At 43.0% G+C, this 26,149-nt stretch overlaps 1 long non-coding RNA gene and 2 pseudogenes across 2 annotated transcripts; 2 read left to right on the plus strand and 1 right to left on the minus strand.

Annotated features, from left to right (window-relative positions):
• Positions 1-8,474: 8,474 nt before the first annotated feature.
• On the minus strand, positions 8,475-9,550 carry LOC123728221 (uncharacterized). Its single transcript, XR_006760103.2, has 2 exons — positions 9,196-9,550; positions 8,475-8,989 (listed from the first exon to the last, which is right to left on the minus strand). It is a non-coding gene; the product is annotated as an uncharacterized LOC123728221 (long non-coding RNA).
• Positions 9,551-9,575: 25 nt separating this feature from the next.
• LOC145861389 (acyl-coenzyme A thioesterase 5-like) lies at positions 9,576-15,422 on the plus strand (annotated as a pseudogene). Its single transcript, XR_014381160.1, has 10 exons — positions 9,576-9,721; positions 9,884-10,086; positions 12,040-12,139; positions 12,253-12,610; positions 12,827-12,946; positions 13,102-13,184; positions 13,318-13,411; positions 13,467-13,547; positions 13,636-13,770; positions 13,877-15,422. The product of XR_014381160.1 is annotated as an acyl-coenzyme A thioesterase 5-like (transcript).
• A 793-nt stretch (positions 15,423-16,215) lies between these two features.
• Positions 16,216-24,801, plus strand: LOC123728220 (arg8-vasotocin receptor-like; annotated as a pseudogene).
• The last annotated feature ends 1,348 nt before the right edge of the window (positions 24,802-26,149 follow it).

Raw genomic sequence — 26,149 nt, forward strand, 5'->3', positions numbered from 1 at the left:
ATTACCACAGATAACACTGCTACTCCTACTGCTCTCTCCTCGTCTGACTACGTGTTCTCGCATACCCCTAGAGCATCGAGCCAGCGGGGTGGTGGCACTGGAATCCTCATCTCTCCCAAGTGGACATTCTCTCTTTCTCCCCTGACCCATCTGTCTATCTCCTCATTTGAATTCCATGCTGTCACAGTTACCAGCCCTTTCAAGCTTAACATCCTTATCATTTATCGCCCTCCAGGTTGCCTTGGAGAGTTCATCAATGAGCTTGACGCCTTGATAAGTTCCTTTCCTGAGGATGGCTCACCTCTCACAGTTCTGGGTGACTTTAACCTCCCCACGTCTACCTTCGACTCATTCCTCTCTGCCTCCTTCTTTCCACTCCTCTCCTCTTTCGACCTCACCCTCTCACCTTCCCCCCCTACTCACAAGGCAGGCAATACGCTTGACCTCATCTTTACTAGATGCTGTTCTTCCACTAATCTCATTGCAACTCCCCTCCAAGTCTCCGACCACTACCTTGTATCCTTTTCCCTCTCGCTCTCATCCAACACTTCTCACTCTGCCCCTACTCGGATGGTATTGCGCCGTCCCAACCTTCGCTCTCTCTCTCCCGCTACTCTCTCCTCTTCCATCCTATCATCTCTTCCCTCTGCTCAAACCTTCTCCAACCTATCTCCTGATTCTGCCTCCTCAACCCTCCTCTCCTCCCTCTCTGCATCCTTTGATTTCCTCTGTCCCCTATCCTCCAGGCCGGCTCGGTCCTCCCCTCCTGCTCCGTGGCTCGACGACTCACTGCGAGCTCACAGAACAGGGCTCCGGGCAGCCGAGCGGAAATGGAGGAAAACTCGCCTCCCTGCGGACCTGGCATCCTTTCACTCCCTCCTCTCTACATTTTCCTCTTCTGTCTCTGCTGCTAAAGCCACTTTCTACCACTCTAAACTCCAAGCATCTGCCTCTAACCCTAGGAAGCTCTTTGCTACCTTCTCCTCCCTCCTGAATCCTCCCCCCCCCCCCTCCCTCTCTGCGGATGACTTCGTCAACCATTTTGAAAAGAAGGTTGACGACATCCGATCCTCGTTTGCTAAGTCAAACGACACTGCTGGTCCTGCTCACACTGCCCTACCCTGTGCTTTGACCTCTTTCTCCCCTCTCTCTCCAGATGAAATCTCGCGTCTTGTGACGGCAGGCCGCCCAACAACCTGCCCACTTGACCCTATCCCCTCCTCTCTTCTCCAGACCATTTCCGGAGACCTTCTCCCCTACCTCACCTCGCTCATCAACTCATCCTTGACCGCTGGCTACGTCCCTTCCGTCTTCAAGAGAGCGAGAGTTGCACCCCTTCTGAAAAAACCTACACTCGATCCCTCCGATGTCAACAACTACAGACCAGTATCCCTTCTTTCCTTTCTCTCCAAAACTCTTGAACGTGCCGTCCTTGGCCAGCTCTCTTGCTATCTCTCTCAGAATGACCTTCTTGATCCTAATCAGTCAGGTTTCAAGACTGGGCATTCAACTGAGACTGCTCTTCTCTGTGTCACGGAGGCTCTCCGCACTGCTAAAGCTAACTCTCTCTCCTCTGCTCTCATCCTTCTAGACCTATCTGCTGCCTTTGATACCGTGAACCATCAGATCCTCCTCTCCACCCTCTCCGAGCTGGGCATCTCCGGCGCGGCCCACGATTGGATTGCGTCCTACCTGACAGGTCGCTCCTACCAGGTGGCGTGGCGAGAATCTGTCTCCGCACCACGTGCTCTCACCACTGGTGTCCCCCAGGGCTCTGTTCTTGGCCCACTCCTATTCTCGCTATACACCAAGTCACTTGGCTCTGTCATATCCTCACATGGTCTCTCATATCATTGCTATGCAGATGACACACAATTAATCTTCTCCTTTCCCCCTTCTGACAACCAGGTGGCGAATCGCATCTCTGCATGTCTGGCAGACATATCAGTGTGGATGACGGATCACCACCTCAAGCTGAACCTCGGCAAGACGGAGCTGCTCTTCCTCCCGGGGAAGGACTGCCCGTTCCATTTTCTCGCCATCACGGTTGACAACTCCCTTGTGTCCTCCTCCCAGAGTGCTAAGAGCCTTGGCGTGACCCTGGACAACACCCTGTCGTTCTCCACCAACATCAAGGCGGTGACCCGATCCTGTAGGTTCATGCTCTACAACATTCGCAGAGTACGACCCTGCCTCACACAGGAAGCGGCGCAGGTCCTAATCCAGGCACTTGTCATCTCCCGTCTGGATTATTGCAACTCGCTGTTGGCTGGGCTCCCTGCCTGTGCCATTAAACCCCTACAACTCATCCAGAACGCCGCAGCCCGTCTGGTGTTCAACCTTCCCAAGTTCTCTCACGTCACCCCGCTCCTCCGCTCTCTCCACTGGCTTCCAGTCGAAGCTCGCATCCGCTACAAGACCATGGTGCTTGCCTACGGAGCTGTGAGGGGAACGGCACCTCCGTACCTTCAGGCTCTGATCAGGCCCTACACCCAAACAAGGGCACTCCGTTCATCCACCTCTGGCCTGCTCGCCTCCCTACCTCTGAGGAAGCACAGTTCCCGCTCAGCTCAGTCAAAACTGTTCACTGCTCTGGCACCCCAATGGTGGAACAAGCTCCCTCACGACGCCAGGACAGCGGAGTCAATCACCACCTTCCGGAGACACCTGAAACCCCACCTCTTTAAGGAATACCTGGGATAGGATAAAGTAATCCTTCCAACCCCCCCCCCCTTAAAAGATTTAGATGCACTATTGTAAAGTGGTTGTTCCACTGGATATTATAAGGTGAATGCACCAATTTGTAAGTCGCTCTGGATAAGAGCGTCTGCTAAATGACTTAAATGTAAATGTAATGTAAATGTCTGAACTTAGTGCTCGCGCATTTTGCATTTGGACTGAACGCGCGAACAAAAGGGAGGTATTTGGACATAAATATGAACTTTATCGAACAAAACAAACATTTATTGTGGAACTGGGATTCCTGGGAGTGCATTCCGATGAAGATCAAAGGTAAGTGAATATTTATAATGCTATTTCTGACTTTTGTTGACTCCATAACGGGTATCTGTATGGCTTGTTTTGGTGCCTGAGCGCTGTACTCAGATTATTGCATGGTGTGCTTTTGCCGTAAAGCTTTTTTGAAATCTGACACAGTGGTTGCATGAAGGAGAAGTGTATCTTTAATTCTTTGTAAAACACCTATCTTGTATCAACTTTTAGGAGTATTTCTGTAAATTGATAAGGCTCTCTGCAAAATCAAAGGATTTTGGAGGCAAAACATTACTGAACATAACGCGCCAATGTAAACTGAGATTTTTGGATATTAATATGAACTTTATCGAACAAAACATACATGTATTAGTGATTAATTGAACATGTTTCATTATTTATTTGAGGCTAAATTGATTTTATTGGTGTATTATATTAAGTTAAAATAAGTGTTCATTCAGTATTGTTGTCATTGTCATTATTACAAATAAATATCGGCCGATTAATCGGTATTGGCTTTTTTTGGTCCTCCAATAATCGTTATCTGCTTTGAAAAATCATAATCGGTCGACCTCTACTAGAGACACTTATGTAATTGTATGAACTGAGAGAATTTATGGGTAACACTGATTCATTAGTCATATGCTGCCTTCCCTGCTCCTATGTTCTTACCTCTTTCCCTTTCTGTCTTTTACACCTCTCTCGCCACCTCCTCTTTCTTCCTCTGTTTTTATAATGCCCCCAAAAAATGTGTATTGAGGTACAGATTGAACTTCTATTTATAATATGTATAATGCATGTATTTATAACACTTGGATAATGAACTTCTTGCAATAAAGCGTTTCACATTCTCTACTGGTTGAAATTAAGTCTCTCATTTGATGAAATACTACACATATCCTGTGTTTATCAGATCAATGCGTTATAATGACATTATATAGACGTCGTTAATGACAACTTACATCAGCCTCGTAAACTGTGGAAAACTTTAAAGGACATTGGTTTGAAAACTCCCCATAAGGTAAAATCCTGTAGTATTGGCCTGGATATTGATGATGTTTTATGTTATGACAAGGCAAAGGTTGCAAATTATTTACCACTATAACCTCATCTCTAGTTAATAAGTTACCTAACTGCTCTGGACACTGGCTAGTCTTTCATTAACAACTTTTACCATAGCAAAGGTATCACAAATTATTTGTTTGAGCTGTGAATGGTAACAGAGGGCAACGTTACCAATCTACTTGTCACGGTTGTCGTATGAAAGAGACCAAGGTGCAGCGTGCGTATCGTTCCACATCTTTATTTATATGTGAAACTATGCAAGACAGACAATAAACTATAACCAAAAACAACAAACTGTGACGAAGAGGTGCTACATGCATAAACTCGAAATAATCTCCCACAAACACTAGTGGGAAAAACAACAACTTAAATATGATCCCCAATTAAAGACAACGATGACCAGCTGCCTCTAATTGGGAATCATACGAAAACCCCAACCTAGAAAAAAAGAACCTAGAACACAACATATAACATTTTAACTCGACAAAAACCCCAACATAGAAAAAAGAAATTAGAACCAAACAGAAATAAATAAACTAGACAACCCCCCCAGTCACACCCTGACCTACTCTACCATAGAAAAATACGAGCTCTCTATGGTCAGGACGTGACACTACTATGCTTAATGAGCACAAACAAAGCAACTGGGCTGGATAACCTTCCTGCGAGATTCATAAGGATAGTGCTTGCGTCACTGCTAAAATGATGAAACATATTGTAGACCTTTCTATTAGTAGTGGTACATTTCCCAAGGATCTCAAAACAGCCCAGGTGGTTCCACTCCACAAGAAGAGCATTAAAACAAATGTAGGAAGGTACGGGCCTGTGTCAATCCACAGCACCTTATCCACAGTTGTTGAGAGATTTGTTTTTAATCAACTTGAGGGATACATTACCTTCTTGAGCACAAACTTCTTTATGAACTACAATCTAGTTATAGAACAGCTCATTCCACTGTTACTTGCCTTATCCACCTTTTTGAACACATTAAGCAGGAAAGTGAGAAGGGGAACAATACAGGTATGGTCATATTGGACTTGCAGAAAGCTTTTGACACTGTAGACCACGATATTATCCTGATGAAACTGAAATGCATGGGTCTAAATTATGTAGCAGTGAATTGGTTTAGGTCTTGGAACAGAACATAGATTGCTTAGGGCTGACAAGATAACAGTAAACTGTGCAGGCAAGGAGATTGAATCTAAAACAAGTGTAACTTATCTTGGTGTGTCCCTAGATCAATCCCTTTCTGGAGACCTGATTGCTGCTAAAATTATTTTTAAAATGGCAAACAAATTGACATTTTTATATCGTTACACTAGATATTTTATCATTAAAGTTAATAAACGGCTTGTCTCAACCTTGATTCAGTGTCATTTTGATGATGCCTGCTCTGCTTAGTATAGTGGGCTATCAAAAAAGCTGAAAAAGAGAACGCAGGTCATGCAAAATAATGTTATCAGGTGTATGCTGAATGTCCCCCCTAGGACCCACATAGGAGTTCTGGGAGGTTTGCTTGTTACCTTTGGAGTCCAGAGTGGAGCAACTTAAACTTAATCATATGTTTGACATCTTAAATGACTGCGCCCCAGGTTACATGAAAAATCACATTGATATGGTCTTGTAACGCCCTGGCCATAGAGAGGGGTTTTTTGTTCTTTATTTTGGTTAGGCCAGGGTGTTACATTGGGTGGGCGTTCTATGTTCCTTTTTCTATGTTTTGGTATTTCTTTGTTTTGGGCCATGTGTGTGGCTCCCAATCAGGCACAGCTGAAGCTCGTTGCTGCTGATTGGGAGTCACACATAAGGAGCATGTTTTTCCTTTGGGTTTTGTGGGTAATTGTTTCTGTTTTGAGTATTTTCCTAACAGGACTGTTTGCTGTCGTTTTTGTTCATTTTGTAGTGTTCTCTTGTTTATTTGAATTAAAATTCTAATGATGAACACATCCTCTGCTGCACCTTGGTTCCCTCTTCCAGACAGCCGTTACAGGTCTATAACCAACACAGCACGTATTTCCTTGCCAGGCATTTTTCTGTGGAATAGCCTTCCCTTGGAGATCAAGCAAATAAAAAGTAAAAATAGCTTTAAAAAGCAGGCAAAGTTTTTCATTTGGCAAGGTTGTCTAAGTAAGGGAAACCACTCCATTGCCCCTTGTGCCCCTTCTGCCTGTCAGGTTTATTTATTTGAAGGATCGGTATGATGTACAATTAATAGATTGTTTAAATGTGAAATTAATATGGTTGATTTAAGGTTAGGGAGAAGTGCAGCGAATAGTGCCACTTTTTAGGATGTCAATATAAATTAATGAATTTATGGTTGTTTGTAATTTTGGCTTGTCTTTTAACCATGTGTTATTGTTTTTACCATCGAGGACCACTTTGGAAATAAGTGTTTTAATTCATACTTTCAAGTGATATCCTCTGGGTCCACATTGTGCATTTTGTTGTATATGTATGTTGCCCAAAATAAATTCAATTCAAGGACATTGGATATTGAGATGAACTGGTTTTAGAGTATTTACATGATGCATAGGAAGTGTAGAGTACTGTTTTTAAGTTCTTTTTCTCTAAAAATGAATTACAAACCAGCCTTTAACTAGTTAAATCCTGTTTCTAGTCTATTAGTTACAATGTGTAACCATTGATGTCCCAGGACCAAGCTTGGTGAACACTTTTAAAGTGTATAATTGTAACACATACAGTTGAAGTCGGAAGTTTACATACACCTTGGACAAAAACATTTAAACTCAGTTTTTCACAATTCCTGACATTTAATCCTAATACAAATTCCCTGTCTTAGGTCAGTTAGGATCACCATTTTATTTCAGAATGTGAAATGTCAGAATAATAGTAGAGAATTATTTCTTTCAGCTTTTATTTCTTTCATCACATTCCCAGTGGGTCAGAAGTTTACATTCACTCAATTAGTATTTGGTAGCATTGCTTTTAAATTGTGTAACTTGGGTCAAACGTTTCGGGTAGCCTTCCACAAGCTTCCCACAATAAGTTGGGTGAATTTTTGGCCCATTCCTCCTGACAGAGCAGGTGGTTTGTAGGTTTGTCAGGTTTGTAGGCCTCCTTGCTCGCACATGTTTTCTCAGTTCTGCCCTCAAATTTTCTATGGGATTGATGTCAGGGCTTTGTGATGGCCACTCCAATACCTTGACTTTGTTGTCCTTAAGCCATTTTGCCACAACTTTGGAAGTATGCTTGGGGTCATTGTCCATTTGGAAGACCCATTTGCGACCAAGCTTTAACTTCCTGACTGATGTCTTGAGATGTTGCTTCAATATATCCACATAATTTTCCATCCTCATGATGTCATCTAGTTTGTGAAGTGCACCAGTCCCTCCTGCAGAAAAGCACACCCACAACATGATGCTGCCAGCCCCGTGCTTCACGGTTGGGATGGGATTCTTCGGCTTGCAAGCCTCAACCTTTGTCCTCCAAACATAATGATGGTCAATATGGCCAAACAGTTCTATTTTTGGTTCATCACACCAGAGGACATTTCTCCAAAAAGTCCAATCTTTGTCCCCATGTGCAGTTGCAAACCGTAATCTGGCTTTTTTATGGCGGTTTTGGAGCAATGGCTTCTTTCTTGTTGAGCAGCCTTTCAGGTTATGTCGATATAGGACTTGTTTTACTGTGGATATAGATACGTTTGTACCCGTCTCCTCCAGCATCTTCACAAAGGTCCTTTGCTGTTGTTCTGGGATTAATTTGCACTTTTCGCAACAAAGTACGTTCTTATCTAGGAGACAGAAGGCATCTCCTTCCTGAGCAGAATGATGGCTGCGTGGTCCCATGGTGTTTATACTTGCGTACTATTTTTGTACAGATGAACGTGGTACCTTCAGGCGTTTGGAAATTGCTCCCAAGGATGAACCAGACTTGTGGAGGTCTACAATTATTTTTCTGAGGTCTTGGCTGATTTATTTTGATTTTCCCATGATGTCAAGCAAAGAGGCACTGAGTTTGAAGGTAGGCCTTGAAAAACATCCACAGGTACATCTCCAATTGACTTAAATGATGTCAATTAGCCTATCAGAAGCCTCTAAAGCCATGCCATCATTTTCTGGAATGTTCTAAGCTGTTTAAAGGGACAGTCAACTTAGTGTATGTAAACTTCTGACCCACTGGAATTGTGATACAGTGAATTATAAGTGAAATAATCTGTCTATAAACAATTATTGGAAAAATTACTTGTGTCATGCACAAAGTAGATGTCCTAACCGACTTGACAAAACTATAGTTGGTTAACAAGAAATTTGTGGAGTGGTTGAAAAACAAGTTTTAATGACTCCAACCGAAGTCTTCCGACTTCAATTGTACATGCAGACACAGCATCATTCAAAGACTGGAATTTGATACTCCTGGTATTGGATTTGACTGAAAAATCATCTCAAAGACATTCATACCTAAACTGCACCTTTATTTGCCAAGGTAGAGTACATGATCAGTGAATATATTAAATGTACAGGCTACAATGTGGGGATCTCATGCATGGTAATAACTACATGTACATACAACTTGCATCCTTGACACAAAGTTATATTATATTCTACTCAATCCATAGCCTTCATTAATGTAATTCAGACTGTTTTCAAGTTGATACAACTGGCTATGATAGCTGAGGTTCATAGCTAGGTTCTGAACTAATATGTATACCACGTTTGGGTCTATACACAGATCGGCTAGATAGCTAGCTACACATCCATAGGCATACAGGTATTTTTATCCTCCACTGTACAATAAGCAAGAACATAGCTAGCAACATTATTTCATCTATCTGCATTGCATGGCAAATATCAGCAAGGCAAGCCTACAAAAAAGTACATTCAATTTGCAGTAAATGCTTTAGCTAGCTAGATTCTTTACATCCACTGTTTCACAAGACGATAGCCTGGTTTGCTGGTTGTTTCAGGAGTCCCTAAAACATGAAACAACCAGAATTACAATTTCATACTCATGTCACAACACCCATAAAGCTAGTCAGCTAGCTTGCTAAATAGCGTTTTTTGTAAATTAACTTTATAATAAAAAAATATGTATAATCGTTTGTCGCTACATTAACTAACATATTTATGTCAACTGTAAAAGTTTTGCATGATTCGTTATGACGTTATAATCACTTACATTTGCTTCGATCCTAGGGTGACAAAAATACTATCTTTGCTGAGGAAAGTCTCCAGCCCTGGGTTGCATAGCATCAAATTCATAATGGGAACCACTCGATATGACTTTTATATTACGTGAGGTACTGTTATTTTGAAAATGTCCGAAATTCAGAGACCTGGACGTACGCTGATTAAGCAGATCCTCTTAACAAACAGTACATAAGCCCCTTCATTGTGTGGATTTCATCAACGTAGCCTACGGTCTATGTTGACATTATTAACCGGTGAAGTAAGTAATTGTCCTTTGAGAAAAATGTTGCGGTCTTTATGAAGGTGAATCCTGCAAAGGCCTACAGTTCACCGCTATGGGTTTCTAGTTGCTGTAACTTTGTGGGCAGTGCAGCACGGACTTTGTACTTTCATGCACGAGTAAACTTGTCTAATCGCACCTAGCTATATAAAGCGGTTGCCTATGTCAGCATGCCTCTGACTGTTGTCATTATCAAACATTATCAAACTCAGTGTAAGTCATTATCAAACTCAGTGTAAGTAAATGTGGACACGAAGTTTGAAGCGAATGTGACTCGTAGCCAATTTTGTTCTGTCGCCAACCAGTTTTCACAGGTTATTAAAGCCAGGACAAATGGGATGTCAATCCCACCATCTTTACCAGTGTTCGGTTGTTTCTGTCTTGTCTTTTTCTACAGGTGTTTGTCCACCATGGTTGGGACTTTCCCGCTTCTGTCAGTGCAGCCAACACGGGGGCTCGTGGATGAGAAGATCCAGGTAGTTGTGAGGAATTTACCTCCAGCGCTCTCAGTGACGCTACATTCCCTTCATCGCTCTGAGGATAAGGACCTTTGGGAGGCGTTCGGCCATTACACCAGCGACGGCCAAAGCACGGTGACGGGTAAGGTTTGTGACCGCCGACCGGGCTTACAGACCGTGTTCTTGGATGTAGCCTTGGCCTAACTTCTGTATGAAATCCCATATATACTCTTGTTTAATTCAATTACACGTTGTCCCGGTGGTCGCCAATAAGATCAGCATGCGCTGAACCATGAGATGCTGGCGGCTGGCCAATGTTTTTGCCTGCTAGTTTGCCCTCTATTGCTATCAAGTTAGTATAATATCACTGTACAACACAGCAAACCTTGAGTAAAGGATAGCAAATGAGATGTTATTAAAACCAATATGGCTGTTGTAAAGGTCATTGTAACTCCCTCCATAACCACGAGCACGACAGTGCCTTGATTTTAACTGGTGGTTTTATTCTGTAGTTTGTCATAATTATCACCTTCCGTGAGAACTATAAAGTAAATGAATATACAGTTAAGCACACTCTTACAACCCTCTTGTCTTACGAGTGACTTATTAGCTTGATACAACTCTGAAGTGCTTACATACATAAAAACAGTTTAGCCAGAGATAACAGTATCAGATTAAACACATAAACAAAGGAAAAATACCTCGTTGGCTGCTTATTATAGAAGGGAGGAAATCCCAAACTTCACAATTCTTATTCCTGGCATGAATTCAAGCTTCATTCTTAATTATTATAACGTTACCATCCTAACATACACGCTTCAACCGTTACGAACTACCCCCGAACACAGTGTGGGATTGCCTCACCCCAAAAATGTCGGTTGCTAAGATAATACTCCCGTTAGAACAGTTCTTAGCCACGTAGTTCCGCATGGTTTACAATTTCCCCCGCATAGCGAACACGTAAACAATTCAAACAAAAAACAACGACATAGACTGACAGGTTAATTGTCAGTTACAGTCATGCTGTGGTCGCAAGTAGTATAATTGTTCAAATGCAACACACTTTGAAAGGCGTGACCAAAGTTGATCAACATCTTGACAAAAGTGTTCAACTGGAACACGCTCAAGCAAATGAATACCAAGTTAAAAACACCTGGGAACTTTGATTTTGGAAATATTCGATTTCAGCGTGTTCAAGGCAAGTGGGATGAGCTCCGACTAGGACAAACCGTTTTAAACTGTCAATCAACTTGGAATTCCAAGTTAGGAACTCGGCCTCTTTCTAAAGCTCTGACTTTCATACCTAACAACTACCTCATAACAACTACCTCTTCCCCTACTGTATTTATTTATTTTATTTACTTTCGATCCTTTGCACCCCATTATTTATTTCTACTTTGCACTTTCTTCTACTACAAATCTACCATTCCAGTGTTTTAATTGCTATATTGTATTTACTTTGCCACCATGGCCTTTTTTGCCTTTACCTCTCTTATCTCACCTCATTTGCTCACATTGTATATAGACTTATTTTGTTTTTACTCCATGTGTAACTCTGTTGTTGTATGTTGTCGAACTGCTTTGCTTTATCTTGGCCAGGTCGCAATTGTAAATGAGAACTTGTTCTCAACTTGCCTACCTGGTGAAATAAAAAATAAATAAAAAAATACCTGAAGTTCACTAACATCATTAATTGATTAATTAATTTTTTTTCAGAGTTCCCAGTTGTTTTGAAAGCACCATTCAGTGTGTTTTAGAATTTAAAAAAAATATATATATATTCTTTGTTCTTTACTGACTTGCCTAGTTAAATAAGTTCTTGTTTACAATGACGGCCTACACCGACAAAACCCTGACGGCACTGGGCCAATTGTGCACTGCCCTATGGGATTCCAATCACAGCTGGTTGTGATGTAGCCTGGAATTGAACCAGAGTGTCTGTAGTGATGCCTCTAGCACTGAGATGCAGTGCCTTAGACTGCTGCTCCACTGGGGAGCCCCAGTCAACAGACAACTGACAACTCTGAAAAAACAAGCTCTGATTACAATAAATACAGAAACCCAAGCCTCTTTCTCTTTTTTGTTGTTGATGTAGTTGCTAAGGATGCCAGTCTTGGAGGAACATATGAAGGAGCAGAGCCCATGGGTCTCCTGTGGAGTATGCAGCCTGTTCCAGGCAGTCGGACAGGCCTCAGGTAACACACCAATGCAATTCAATATTTGGGTTCAATTCTACATAGGATAACCAGATAATTTAGGGTGACCAGGCCCGGCTGGACAAGTCAAATAAACTCTCTCTGTCTCTCAGGTTGAGAAAGATGGATGTCCTCACTCCTATGGTGGTACACATCTCTGTGTACAGTGGGCACATGACTGAGGGCTTCAGCAAGCAGTCTCCCCTAGCGACCGTTTTCACAGAACGATGGTACATGGCACCGGGTGTGTGCAGAATTGACATCAGGGAACATGGAATCCGAGGGACCCTCTTTTTACCCCCAGGTCCTGGACCCTTCCCTGGGGTGTTGGATATGTGGGGAGGGGGTGGGGGGCTGGTGGAGTACCGCTCCTGCCTCCTGGCGTCACAGGGTTTTGTTTCCATGGCGCTAGAGTACCTTTCCCATGACAAGAACAGAACCTCAGACATCGACTTTAAAACCTACTTTGAGGTGATTCTCATACTGTGTGTGTGCCTACAAGGTTGTGCATGTCTTAATGTTCAGAAATGGCCCTGAGAGGGCATAGTCCTGCTGTGACCATTTACCCAGACTCACTGTTATATTACATCACTTCACATTATATTACATCACATTGCATCTGCTACATTGGATCCTACATTGTATCCTTATCACTTGAACTTGAGTTCTATCTCTCTTGTTATGTAGAAAGCGTTCAGGATTGTGCAGGAGCACCCCCTGGTGATGAAGGACAGAGTTGCTCTGTTTGGGCTCTCCTTTGGGGTGTCAGTCGCCCTCACCTTGGTAGCCTACTCCAAAGTCATCAGCGTGAGTCTCGCTCCCACTCTCCTCTTTTTCCTCCAGTTTGGAGCTTTGTATTTATAGAGTGAATTCAGATTCAGAAAGCTATTGTCCCAACACTGACCATGTGTATAAGCTTATGAGTTTGTTCAGTGTGTAACAATAAATCCTGTTTATTCCAGCCCAGATGCTGTGTGTGTATCAGTGGGAGTCACGTCAACCCGGTCAACAAGGCTATCGGTGAAGTGTTTAGAAAGATGAAGGAGTGAGTGGGATGTGGCTGAAAAATAAACCCAAATCTCTTCAAAGTGAAGGTGTAAGGTACCGTGATTATGAAGCTTGTGACATACAGTTCGAATAAAGAAATATAGACTAAAAACATAATTATTTATTGCCAGGGATGGGTATAAGACCCAATTTGATGAAGAGGGCCGTGTGGTCTGGAGAGACATCATTCTGCCCATCCCAACCGACCTTGGAGAGAAAGTGGATGTAAGTCAACACAAACACAGTGGGTTTGTTTACTCATTGCCCTGTCTTCTGACAGATGGGGAGGATAAAGTGTCCATTGATGTTGGTCGTCGGGGAGGATGATCAGAACTTGGCGACAGTGGAGTCTGCCAAGGACGTGAGTACACACACACACAAACACGATTACAAGCTTCCTATGAAATCCATCATTTTCAATGACGCTGAATGTGACCTCTGACCTGCAGATGACCCAGATGATGCGGGTAACGAGCACCTACTGACCATTCTACAATACCCTGATGCTGGACACCTCATTGAGCCGCCCTACACACCCCACTTCAGAGCCAGCAACTTCATAGTGCCTCAAACACGACAGAAAGGTTCTGTACACACACAAAGCTCACACCTATAGTATACACACCTGAACTAAGATATATGTATAACCAATTCTTTACTCCCAATGTAACTAATGATTGTGTGTTGTAGTGATCATGTTGTGGGGAGGGTACCCCAAGCCGCATGCCGATGCTCAGGAAGACTGTTGGGAAAAGAGCCTTAGCTTCCTACGGCAACACCTGTACCCCAGCCCTGACTCTGTCCCTAAGGCCAAGCTGTGATGTCACACCAGAGGAGCATCAAGGACCTAGTATGATTCACTAAGCTATAACTGTTAAAATACATTAACACTTAAAATATAAAAAATACTAAGCTAACATGGAATTGTTTTGGTCATACCATAGATAATTTAACTATTTCATTTAGAATTGTACGACTCCTTTAAGCCAGGTGTATGTTACACGATTTTGGCCCCCATTTAGCTGTCCCAGACAAGTTTTTGAAATTGTCGTTGCCTACTCGAGGCGTTTGGCCGTCACAACGCTCATTTAATGTGAGCAGGTCAGATACGCAATCTGAGGGCAATCAATGTTTGATTTTATCGGCACAATCTGCAGTGCCAGTGAGATTATGATATTTCTCATATCCCAGAATGTGAGCTACTACTACTACTACTACTACTACTACTACAACAACTACTCCTAGTATGAGTTTTTACTTGCCTTTAACCAAAGTGTCAAATCGGTGCAACTCTGAAGTTCACAAGCAATGTTATTCAATTCAAAATGTTTGCTAGATATTTCGAGTCAGTATGGCAAGCGTGAGTGTCTGACTGAAAACGTTTGAGGCTGCTTTGAGCCACAGCTCGTTGTAGCTATGTTAACAATCTAATCACATAATTATTTTCGCGAGACAGCGTGGTATTGAGAATCCTAACGACCAAGTGAAGAATCTTGTAGTGAGTGACCCCTGTCTTTGCCATGTCGTTTAGTGTGCGCACCACTACATTGTCAAGACAAAAAAACGTCAGGAAAGATGGTTGTTTAATGTGAGAGGCTCAGCGATGTTAGGATTTGGAAAGTTGTGTAGTGTACATCTGGTTTTAGGTATTATTTAAAAAATGTATTACTTAAAATATTGAGTTTGGCCTTTACTACTATAACCCATAGAAACGCATTGAATAACACATTCATAAATGGCAAAAAAGACAGTCCAAAAATGTATCATAAGGAATACGATTTTTTTGTGAGAAGACCAATTTTCGAGATGTCTCGGCCTGACAAACGCCTCAGATGTGGAATGTCTGTCACGTCCTGACCAGTAGAGGGAGTATTTGTTATTGTAGTTTGGTCAGGACGTGGCAGAGGGTATTTGTTTTATGTGGTCCGGGGGTTGTGTGTATTGTAGAGGGGTGTTTTATTTATGTGTTCCAGGGTTTTGGGTGTATGTTCTAGTTATTGGTATTCTACGGTTTTCTGGTTTGTGTATTTCTTTGTTGTCTGTGTGGCTCTCGATCAGGAACAGCTGTACTTCGTTGTTCCTGATTGAGAGTCATATATAAGGAGCTTGTTTTCACCTGGGGTTTTGTGGGTAGTTGTATTTCGCACTGCTGTGAGTATTAGCCTGTGAAACTGTCGGTCTGTCTTGTTCTTCGGTGTTCACATTTAGTTAATAAAATATAATGATTCACATGCAACCCACTGTGCCTTGGTCCTCTCTACCCAACGACACCCGTGACAATGTCGACATAGGCGGGTGCGGTGGATTGAGACACAGCCTATGAAAAAAAAAAATAACATATTTAATCTTAAACTGACAGGATTTTGGTGGAGATTATTATTATGTTACTTAGATTGACGCACGGGTGCATCAATATACTCTTAAGGATTAATATGTGTGAAAAGACAGTCATCAGACCAGTGGACACAGCTGTACAACATAAATTGAGGGCTGATGAGTGTCCACAGTAATGGGTCGGAGTCTCTCATTCACTGAACTGCATGAGTTTCAACCTGCCAATAGTGTTAACACCTGTGCCTGAAACCTAACTGCCATAGTACACAGATGATTGATTCTATTTTTTGATTCATTAGGAAATGTGTTGTCTATGATGTTTATAATAAATCAGAAGAAGAATATGAACAATATCTGTTATTGAGCGCATGAGAGAGCTATTTGGTCATTCTTTTGCAGTTCTTCAATATATCACACGAGGATGATGAATGCACATAGCACGTGTAGTGGTGGGCAACGGATGAGTCCTGGGCCTGTATTCCAACATCTGAGTAGGACTGTTGATCTTGGACAAGGATGTCCCTGTCCATGTTATCTTATTCATTATGATCAGAAAGCCAGAACTGATTCCTTTTTGCAATATGGAGGGAGAAGGAGGGATGGAAGGAGAGAGAGATAGTGTGGAGGGATGGAAGGAGAGAGATAGTGTGGAGGGATGGAAGGAGAGAGAGAGATAGTGTGGAGGGATGGAAGGAGAGTGTGGAGGGATGGAAGGAGAGTGTGGAGGGATGGAAGGAGGGATGGAAGGAGAGAGGGATAGTGTGGAGGGTCTGTTTGTCATCTGGATTGTATTGCTCTTTACCGCTCAACCCTTTGACCCTTCCATTTCTACCTCTGATTCATGTTCAAAGGGGAATAGGAAATAGGGAAGTTCAATACTGACATAAGACCAGTGTATTGCCTATATTCCCTTCACTGTACATCAATTGAAAATTGTTATCTGACCAATTGTGGTACTGTTACAGAGGGTTACTATAGTGTGTGGTTATGGTATGTGTGTAGGCCGAAGGCCAGGCCATATAGAGGATTTGGCTTTGACAGAGAGCAGGGCCGATCTGTTTGCACAGATTTAGTGCTTAACAGCTCACCTGACTAACAGCTACCAGCTCCTCCATGAGCTAATGCAGTCTCGCTCTAAATTCAAAAGTCACTAAAAAGCCATGCAATAAAACAAACACGAGAGCGCGGGTGCACACACACAAACACAGACATTGTTCTAGAGTGATGATAAACTTAATTGGGGCCATACTTGCGAACATTAAACAGTTTAAATTGAAAGTTTCTCCGTCTCAAAATGCACATTAGCCTATTTAAGTATTTGATTAACTTGCACGTGATAGAACGCTACATTGTAGCTGGTCCCATCAGATAACCTGGCACACGTTAGCCCTATGCTAACCTCCACCAGATGAGTGATTATTTCCTGTAACAATGTTCCCATCAGGCTGTCAAAGATCTTAGACTTCATATCCACCGACCAATGGCATTTCTTAAAATAAGTCAACCATGGTCACTAGTGGGATATTTTTAAAAGGTCCAATGAAGCTGTTTATATCGCTATCAAAAAATGTCTGCTGAATAATTTAGTACCTTACTGTGATTGTTTTCAATTAAAATCAGTGTTGTGGATTTATGGACGCCAAGGGAAGCTAGTCTTCCCCAAATATTTGACTTATACATTTTTTTTAAATATCTTTCGTCTCTGTATTTTCATAGTTTTTCGTCAATTCATAAGTGGCTGAATCACACTGGAGAAATCATCAGAGCGAGGGAAACCGCGCCCCTCTGTCTTAGTATGTGTAGCCCATGTATCTGCTGCTATCTGGACCAAAAGCCACTGTCTGTTCACCCCGCTACCATCCAGAAGGCAAGCTCAGTATAGGTGCACCAAAGCTGGGACCGAGAGACTGAAAACAGCTTTTATCTCAAGGGCATCAGACTGTTAAACAACCATCATTAGCACAGAGGCTGCTGCCTGCATACAGACTTGAAATCATTGGCCACTTTAATAAATGGATCACTAGTCACTTTAATAATGCCACTTTAATAACGTTTACATATCTTGCATTACTCATCTCATATGTTTATACTGTATTTTATACCATCTATTGCATCTTGCCTATGCCGCTCGGTCATCGCTCAACCATATTTTTATATGTATATATTCTTATTCCATCCCTTTACTTAGATTTGAGTGTATTAGGTAGTTGTTGTGGAATTGTTAGATTACTTGTTAGATATTACTGCACTGTCAGAACTGGAAGCACAAGTATTTCGCAACACTCGCAATAACAACTGCTAACCATGTGTATGTGACCAATACAATTGAATTTGATTTTACTCCCCAGCAGAACATCTCAAAGAACAACCTGTTCTCTCTACAGACCACTGGGCAATGTTGAGGCAACATGGAGACTCTTCTCTCTCATTGTTCTCACAAAAACACATGAATTAAAATATTTTTAAAAATATATGTTTTTACTTCCTTCCCGGAACAGTGGTTCAAACATAGTTACTTCTGGGTTTGTTTTCAGTTCAGACTCAGGAGCTCTATTGTATAGAACCCACAAAACGTTTTTTTGTGGATAAGTGGAATGCAGTATTCATCTTCCTGAGCTTTTAGGGTTTTTAATGATTGTTTTGGTTGAATAGGCTTGTATATCAGCTCTCTATGTAGCTAACCTATTCCTTCCCCCCAGACAATCTCACTCCGCTATTGTTCAGTGGATTCTGAGCCAAACAACAACACTCACTATAGCTTCATATTGCTTTGGTCTGACAGACCCAGACCTCTCTGCTAAACACACGCACACACAACCCCATACACACACACACCCCCTGTAGCCTGTATATATTTATCTGGCCCTGCTCGATTCAACAGTCTTCCACAGGGCTGTCCTCACTCACACAAAGGCCGGTAATTTTCTTGACACTGGTGGCCACTTAGAGATAAATATGTTGAGGCAGAGACCATACCAAACAATGTGTGTCATATGTCGCCAACCCATATCAAACACATATCATGAGCCAAATTACACCAAACACGCCTCCAACACAATCATCAAGTTTGCAGATGACACAACAGGGGTAGGCCTGATTACCAAAATCGACGAGACAGCCTACATGGAGGAAGTGAGGGCCCCGGCAGAGTGGTGCCAGGACTGTGCGCAAAGAGCGAGTTTATGTAGACGATAGACTCTAAGACATTGCTTAAATTTAAAGCTAGCTGGCAGCAGGTGATCGTGGGCGCGGATTGGTTCAGGACAGTCATGCACTTCTCCGGAGACGCACTCTTCCCTTCAGAGAGCTCACTCAACATCATGGAAGAAAATGTGAACATAGGCTTCGACCCCACCGGCAAGCCGGGGATGATGGAGGACCCTGGGAACGACACCGGCACTCTTGAGAACTCCAGCGACCCGTTTGGCCGGAACGAGGAGGTTGCTAAGATCGAGATCACGGTGCTTAGCGTGACATTCGTCGTGGCTGTGGTGGGGAACCTGAGCGTGCTGCTGGCCATGTACATGAGCCGACGGAAGCCCTTGCGCATGCACCTGTTCATGAAACACCTGAGCCTCGCGGACTTGGTTGTGGCCTTTTTCCAGGTGCTGCCGCAGCTCTGTTGGGAGATCACCTTCCGCTTCTACGGGCCTGACTTCCTGTGTCGCATCGTCAAGCACCTGCAGGTGCTAGGGATGTTCGCGCCCACCTACATGATGGTGATGATGACGCTGGACCGCTACATCGCCATCTGTCACCCGATGCAGACCATTCACCAGCCCACGCAGCGCGCCTATATGATGATCGGGGCCACCTGGGTGTGTAGTCTTGCCCTGAGCATGCCCCAGTATTTTATCTTCTCACTGAGCGAGGTCCACCCGGGCTCGGCCGTGTATGACTGCTGGGGACACTTTATCCAGCCGTGGGGTGTGCGCGCCTACATCAACTGGATCACCGTGGGCATCTTCCTTGTGCCCGTGGCCGTGCTCATGCTCTGCTACGGCTTCATCTGCCGATCCATCTGGTTGAACATAAAGTACAAGACCCAGAAGAGCACGATTGCGATGGCACTTGTGAGCAAGAATGGGCTGATCGGGAAGACTTCAGTCAGCAGCTTCACCACCATTACGCGCGCCAAACTGCGCACAGTGAAGATTACTTTCGTGATCTTGCTGGCATACGTGGTGTGCTGGGCTCCGTTTTTCACCGTACAGATGTGGTCGGTGTGGGATGAGAGCTTCTCGTGGGATGGTACGTGTTGTATTTGGGCTCTGAGCCGTAAGTTAGTGGCAGCGCGCGCTGGTGCCATGTCTCCGTTCATTGTGTTTTTAAACATTCCATTATTGCTTAGGTCTACTTCCTCAATAATACGTTGGCAATAGTGCACAGCTTCAGCATATATTTCATGCATCACCCAAGGGGCTTCCCTAAAATCTGCTTCACTGCTCTCCAAATTTAGATAGCTTTTACGCAACAGTTTACCACGGACATAGTGAGACAAAAACTGTATAACTCCTCAGATACATAGACCAAACTGAAACAAATAGACTATACAGACAGTCAAGACGTATTACTTAGGCTATAGGCTGTGCAAACTGGAGACCTGGGGTACATTATTGTGACCTCAATGGAATAACCGCGCACAAAAACCTCTTACTGGAAGTCATTTCATTATCATTTCTGTGCATGTGAGTTAACTCATAACCCATTGCCTTGATGAGGTCTGTATGTAGCGGATGTTATTCCTCCTGCTGTAGCTTGAATTATCGGACCGTGCGCAATATAGAAAAACAGCAGAACCACCTAAAGGGCATACATAAAGTGTTAAACACGTGCCATTTAACGCAACCGTTGTGCAGGTGTGACAGACAGTTGTGAAAACGACCACCGGTCTTAGTTAGTGCATTCATCTTAGACGCAATCATCAGTTGTACATCCATTTTTAGACTTATAAGTGACGAATACGTACCCACTGATTCTTGAAGAATATAACTCATAAATGCCTTATGAGCTTAGTTAAACTGTCGTACCACATTAGAACCGAAAACATATGATTGTTTTACGCCAATGTTGGTAAACAATGTAAATGTAAACAAACACTGTATAGCCTAAAAATATGGTTAAAAACTACAGTGCCTTCGGAAAGTATTCAGACCCCTTGACTTATTCCAGGAGAGATGGATGCACTGACTCTGATCTCTCCTGGAGAACTCCAAATGTTAATTAAATATTTTGCTGGCGAGTCAGTGACCCTTCAGACCTAGTGGCTTGCTGAGACTCCCTCGAGAATACGCATAAATAGTGTGCGTCACTGCTAGTAGATAAACAGAACAAGCTTGAATGTTTTCTCCTTCACTGACTGGCCGACACCTATTCCCTGTTTCTCTCTCTCCAGACTCTGAAAACACCACAGTCACCATCTCGGCTCTGCTGGCCAGTCTGAATAGCTGCTGTAACCCGTGGATCTACATGATCTTCAGTGGCCACCTCCTCTGACATGGTCCACGGTCTGCCGTGCTGCCGGAGGCTGTTCCACATGTTCGGCCATCAGGACTCGAACAGCAGCATCTGCCGCACCACACTCCTGACCCGGGGACCACCCCTGTCCCTACCCCGGTGGAGCTCAGAGAAAAGCTCTTGCAAAGATTGCATTCACCACTCCCACAGGAACTGTCAATCAATCCCGGTGGAGTCTTGACCGCGCGCTCACAGTAAACACTGTCCATATGGTTCAGTTTACGCGCCACAGCGACGACGACTGTCGTACGTTTAGGGGGAGGCTTAATGGAACCAATGTGAACAGAGTCAGTGCATCCATCTGTCCTGGAGATTGTGTTTCTGCTCAGAGAGGTATTCAACACTCATCAATCCGTCAGTGGAAATGTGGCAGGCAATAACTAGGACATCCTGTCTCTTCTTGCTAAATGTGAACTGACACAGTCAGGAGGCATCTAAAACCCAGGCGGTACTAATATGTATGTTCTTACAGGCTCTTATGGGCCCAGACTCTTGCAGCGATCAGAATCGTTGCCATTAACCAGTCATTTCAAATGAACCGAGAGGTCAGGCCTGTGTTGTTCAGTAACTCATCATATGCCTAATATATGGTAATTGCCATTTTTAAATGACTGGTTGACTGTGACTTGGTGATTATGTTTAGGTTTACTGTACATTGTCCCCATTAAATAGTTAAACTGTTTTTAAAAGGTTTAATAAAAAACAATAATATACTGGCACACACCACTCTTCTTTCTCCCTTCATCACTCTCCCCCAACGGACCGCTCTCTACCCCTCTCCCCATCAAGCCCTTCACTCCATCTTTGTGAAGTATGTTGTTGTTTCCTTCATTGACTCTTCATCATCCCTTAGGGGTTTCCAGTCTGTGAGAGATGGAAGGTTCTAGAAGGTTTACCACCCCAAGATATTCCTGAACAACGTCTATTTGCGCCCCTACTGGATGGAAATTACAAGTGTAATGGCTGTGCTCAATGCAATGCCACTTATAAATGTAGATCCTTCAAACACCCACAAACAGGGAAATCGATCCCAATCAAAGGTGTTATTACGTGCTCCACTAAGGCAGTTATTTATCTTAGAACTTGTCCTTGTGGTAAAAATGATGTGGGTAAAACAAAGCGTGAATTAAAAGTACGTATCTCAGAGCATCGTAGCACCATTAGGTGCAAAAACTTGACTTACCCAGTTGAGGCCCACTTTTTGGAAGCAAACCACTCGATTTCGTCTCTGCTTTATATTGGCATCGAACATGTCACCCTCCCGAGGAGAGGGGGTGACCTTGTTAATTTATTGTGAAAACGAGAGGCTGCCTGGATCTTTAACTTAAAGACCCTTGCTCCCTTCGGTCTCAACATAGACTTTGATCTTAAGCCATTCTTGTGATTATTGTGACTTTGCCATTGTAATTGTTTGTAAGCTTGTGTAGTCTAAAATGAATCTATGATCGTATGCTATCCATTTGTATGCTGTTCTTTGTATGCCATTTTTATATTTGAGAATTAACCAATGATATTAGGCCACACTTGGCCATGATTACAGACACCTGTGTGTCTTTTGACACTATATAAATTAGTCATCTCTCAGTGTTTGTGATCATACCCTGATGAAGACAGCTTGGCTGTCGAAACGTTGGACATTACATTTTTGTGTCTGAGCTCCTAGAGTGTGCGGCTTTCCCTTACTTTCAAGAGATGGAAGGTTGAAGTGAGTCAGTTCGGTCTTGAGTATTCTGTGGGGAGTGTTGAGGAAGGAGACTGGCACCTGGGTTCCATTCCATTCTAAATCCATTTAGATAAAAGCCACGCATCGACGTTTGATATTATTGTAATTATATGACATATATGAAATGTACAGTGTATACTAAATGAAATATCACTATTTCAAGTCAAATCAAATGTTATGTCATATGCGCCGAATACAACAGGTGCAGATCTTACAGTGAAATGCTTACTTACAAGTCCTTAACACTTTTTTTTCTTAAAACTGCATTGTTGGTTTGTAACGGCCGTCGTCAGATTGAGACCAAGGTGCAGCGGAGGATGTGTTCATATTAAGGATTTTAATAAACGAATGAACACTATACAAAAAGAAAACACGACAAGGAATGACAGCCAAACAGTCCTGTCAGGATTAACAAACCTAGACAGAAAACATTCACTCACAAACCCCAAAGGAAAAACAGGCTGCCTATGTATGACTCTCAATCAGCAACAACGATCTACACCTGTTCCTGATTGAGAGCCATACACGGCCGAAACAAAGAAAACCACCAACATAGAAAAAGAAACCTAGAACGCCCACCCATGTCACACCCTGGCCTAACCAAAAATAGAGAACAAAAAACCCTCTCTATGGCCAGGGCGTTACATGGTAAAAAATAGATAGGTAAAAAATAATTAAAGAGCAGCAGTAAAATAACAGTAGTGTGGGGGCACAGGTTAGTCGAGGTAATGGAGGTAATATGAACATGTAGGTACAGGTAAAGTGATGTCACGTCCTGACCAGCAGAGGGCGTATTGCTTAGTCTAGGTCAGGATGTGGCAGGGGGTTTGTGTTTGTTAAATGTTGGGTTGATGATTGGGACTTCCAATTGAAGGCAGGTGTGTATAGTTGCCTTTGATTGGAAGTCCTATATAGGTGTGTGTTTGTCTTTGGGGTTGTGGGGAATTGTTCTGTGTGTAGCCTTGGGCCTTACCAGACTGTTTTTGTCGATCGTAATTAAGTTTGTTATTTTGGGTGTTCATTTTGATAGTTAATAAAAGTCAAGATGAGCCTGCACATACCTGCTGCGTTTTGGTCCTCCTCTTCTCTCCAGTACGACATTTTTAAGGATGAGTACGACTTATTCTATGACAAGTGACTATGCATAGATAATAAACAGAGAGTAGCAGCAGCATAAAAGAGGGGGCTGGGGACAATGCAAATAGTCTGGGTAGTCATTTGTCCTGGAGTGGCTTGGGGGTAGAAACTGTTAAGAAGCATTTTGGACCAAGACTTGGCACTCTGGTACCGCTTGCCGCGCGGTAGCAGAAAGAACAGTTTATGACTAGGGTGGCTGGAGTCTTTGACAAGTGCTAGGGCCTTCCTCTAACATGGCCTGGTATAGAGGTCCTGGATGGAAGAAAGCTTGGCCCCAGTGATGTACTGGGCCGTATGCACAACCCTCTGTAGTGCCTTGCAGTTGGAGGCCGAGAAGTTGCCATACCAGGCAGTGATGCAACCAGTCAGGATGCTCTTGATGGTGCAGCTGTAGAACTTTTTGAGGATCTGAGGACCCATGCCAAATCTTTTCAGTCTCCTGAGGGGGAATAGGCTTTGTCGTGCCCTCTTCACGACTGTCTTGGAGTGTTTGGACCATGTTAGTGTCATGACGTTGGCCTCTTTGAGTACAGGGAGGACAGTTGACCCCCTCCCCCCTTGCACCATCCCCCAACCTACCTTCCCCCACCCAGTCCCTGTGTGAAGGAGTGGTAAAATTCCAGGAGAATCTCTTGCCACATGGCCCATAGAGAGACACAGGAAATTCTTCCAACTCACAGAATTGGGGAGCCAAGCGACATTTGTGTTCTGGAGAAGGTATGGAAGACTGGTGAAGAATCCAGCTACGAACTGGTCCGCTTGGTTCAATTTTGTGATACTCAGAAGAGACAATATAGCCATATTACCATAAAACTGTTTATATAATAGCCTCAGCGATGAGACTTGCATCCACATGGTTGTATAGAATGTATTAATAAGGATAAAGCTATTTGTAATACATTGAGATGCTATGTACTGATGTTAATGTGATAGAATTGTATTTCTGTACCAAGCTTAACTCAGTCATCGGCACGCCCCCAGGGACACAGACAGGACCAGGCGTCATTTGACAAGCCTGTTCTATGGTCACTATAAAACCCCACCCTGATCTACTTTCTGCAGACCAGGCCTCCACTCCATTGCAAGTTGGCCAATAGGTTTAACCATCCAAGTACTCTACTGAAAGTGAACTATACCACGTGGTTAACTTTTAGACTATTGATACCGACAGAATAAGAACAAGTCTTTGATATTAATTAATAGTCTGCAGCTAGAAATTATATAATTGAACGCGAAGACCAACGAAACATCCATTCTATAACGACATTAATGAATGTCGCTTTGAAAGATCCATTCTAACCGAGAGAGAGAGAGAGAGAGAGAACTCTCCAACAGAACGACGCTCCAACAAGGATCCCGACGACACACTGAGCGTAAATATATATTGTTTGCTATTGTTCTCGAATGAGTGAGCGTTCATGTGCAAAGGATTAGCATATCAATTGTTAATATTAATGAACTCTGTGTACCTCCTCAGCTGAACTTTTATGACCCATTGTTGAACAAGACACCAGCCACGCCTGTTTTAGCCCACTAGGGCACATTACTCTACCAATTCTTTGTGATGATAATTACTGTTTGTATACTTTCTGTGAATTACTTAGTTTAGTAAATAAATGATTTTAAGACAATTGATGTATGGATGATTTTAGTAAAGACTGGGTTTGTGCAGATACAACAATTTACGACGTTTGGAATGAGACTGGACACGAGGTAAAATACACCATTTAAACCAGAAGATAATCGGCCTATACTATAATAGAATATAATATATAAGGTTATAATGTAGGAAAGTTATATTAGGAAAATTATAACTTTGTAATCTGAATATTTTCCTTGGTGCCCCGATCTCCTAGTTAATTACAATTAAACGATTAATCAGTTTAATCGCGTGATAATAATTACAGGGAGTTAATTGATAAACATGTCTTCAGTTTAATGGTACCCCAAAGACATGACATTAGTTTGTTGGTGATGTAGACACCAAGGAACTTGAAGCTCTCAACCTGCTCCACTGCAGCCCCGTCGATGAGAATGGGGGCGTGCTCGGTCCTCCATTTCCTGTAGTCCACAATCATCTCCTTTGACTTGATCACGTTGAGGGAGAGGTTGTTATCCTGGCACCACACTGCCAGGTCTCTGACGACCTCCCTATAGGCTGTCTCATCTTTGTTGGTGATCAGGCCTACCACTGTTGTGTCGTCGGCAAACTTAATGATGGTGTTGGAGTCGTGCCTGGCCATGAAGTCATG

This window comes from Salmo salar, chromosome 17 (assembly GCF_965601325.2).
Source record: "Salmo salar chromosome 17, fSalSal1, whole genome shotgun sequence".
In the NCBI taxonomy this organism is placed as follows: Eukaryota; Metazoa; Chordata; class Actinopteri; order Salmoniformes; family Salmonidae; genus Salmo; species Salmo salar.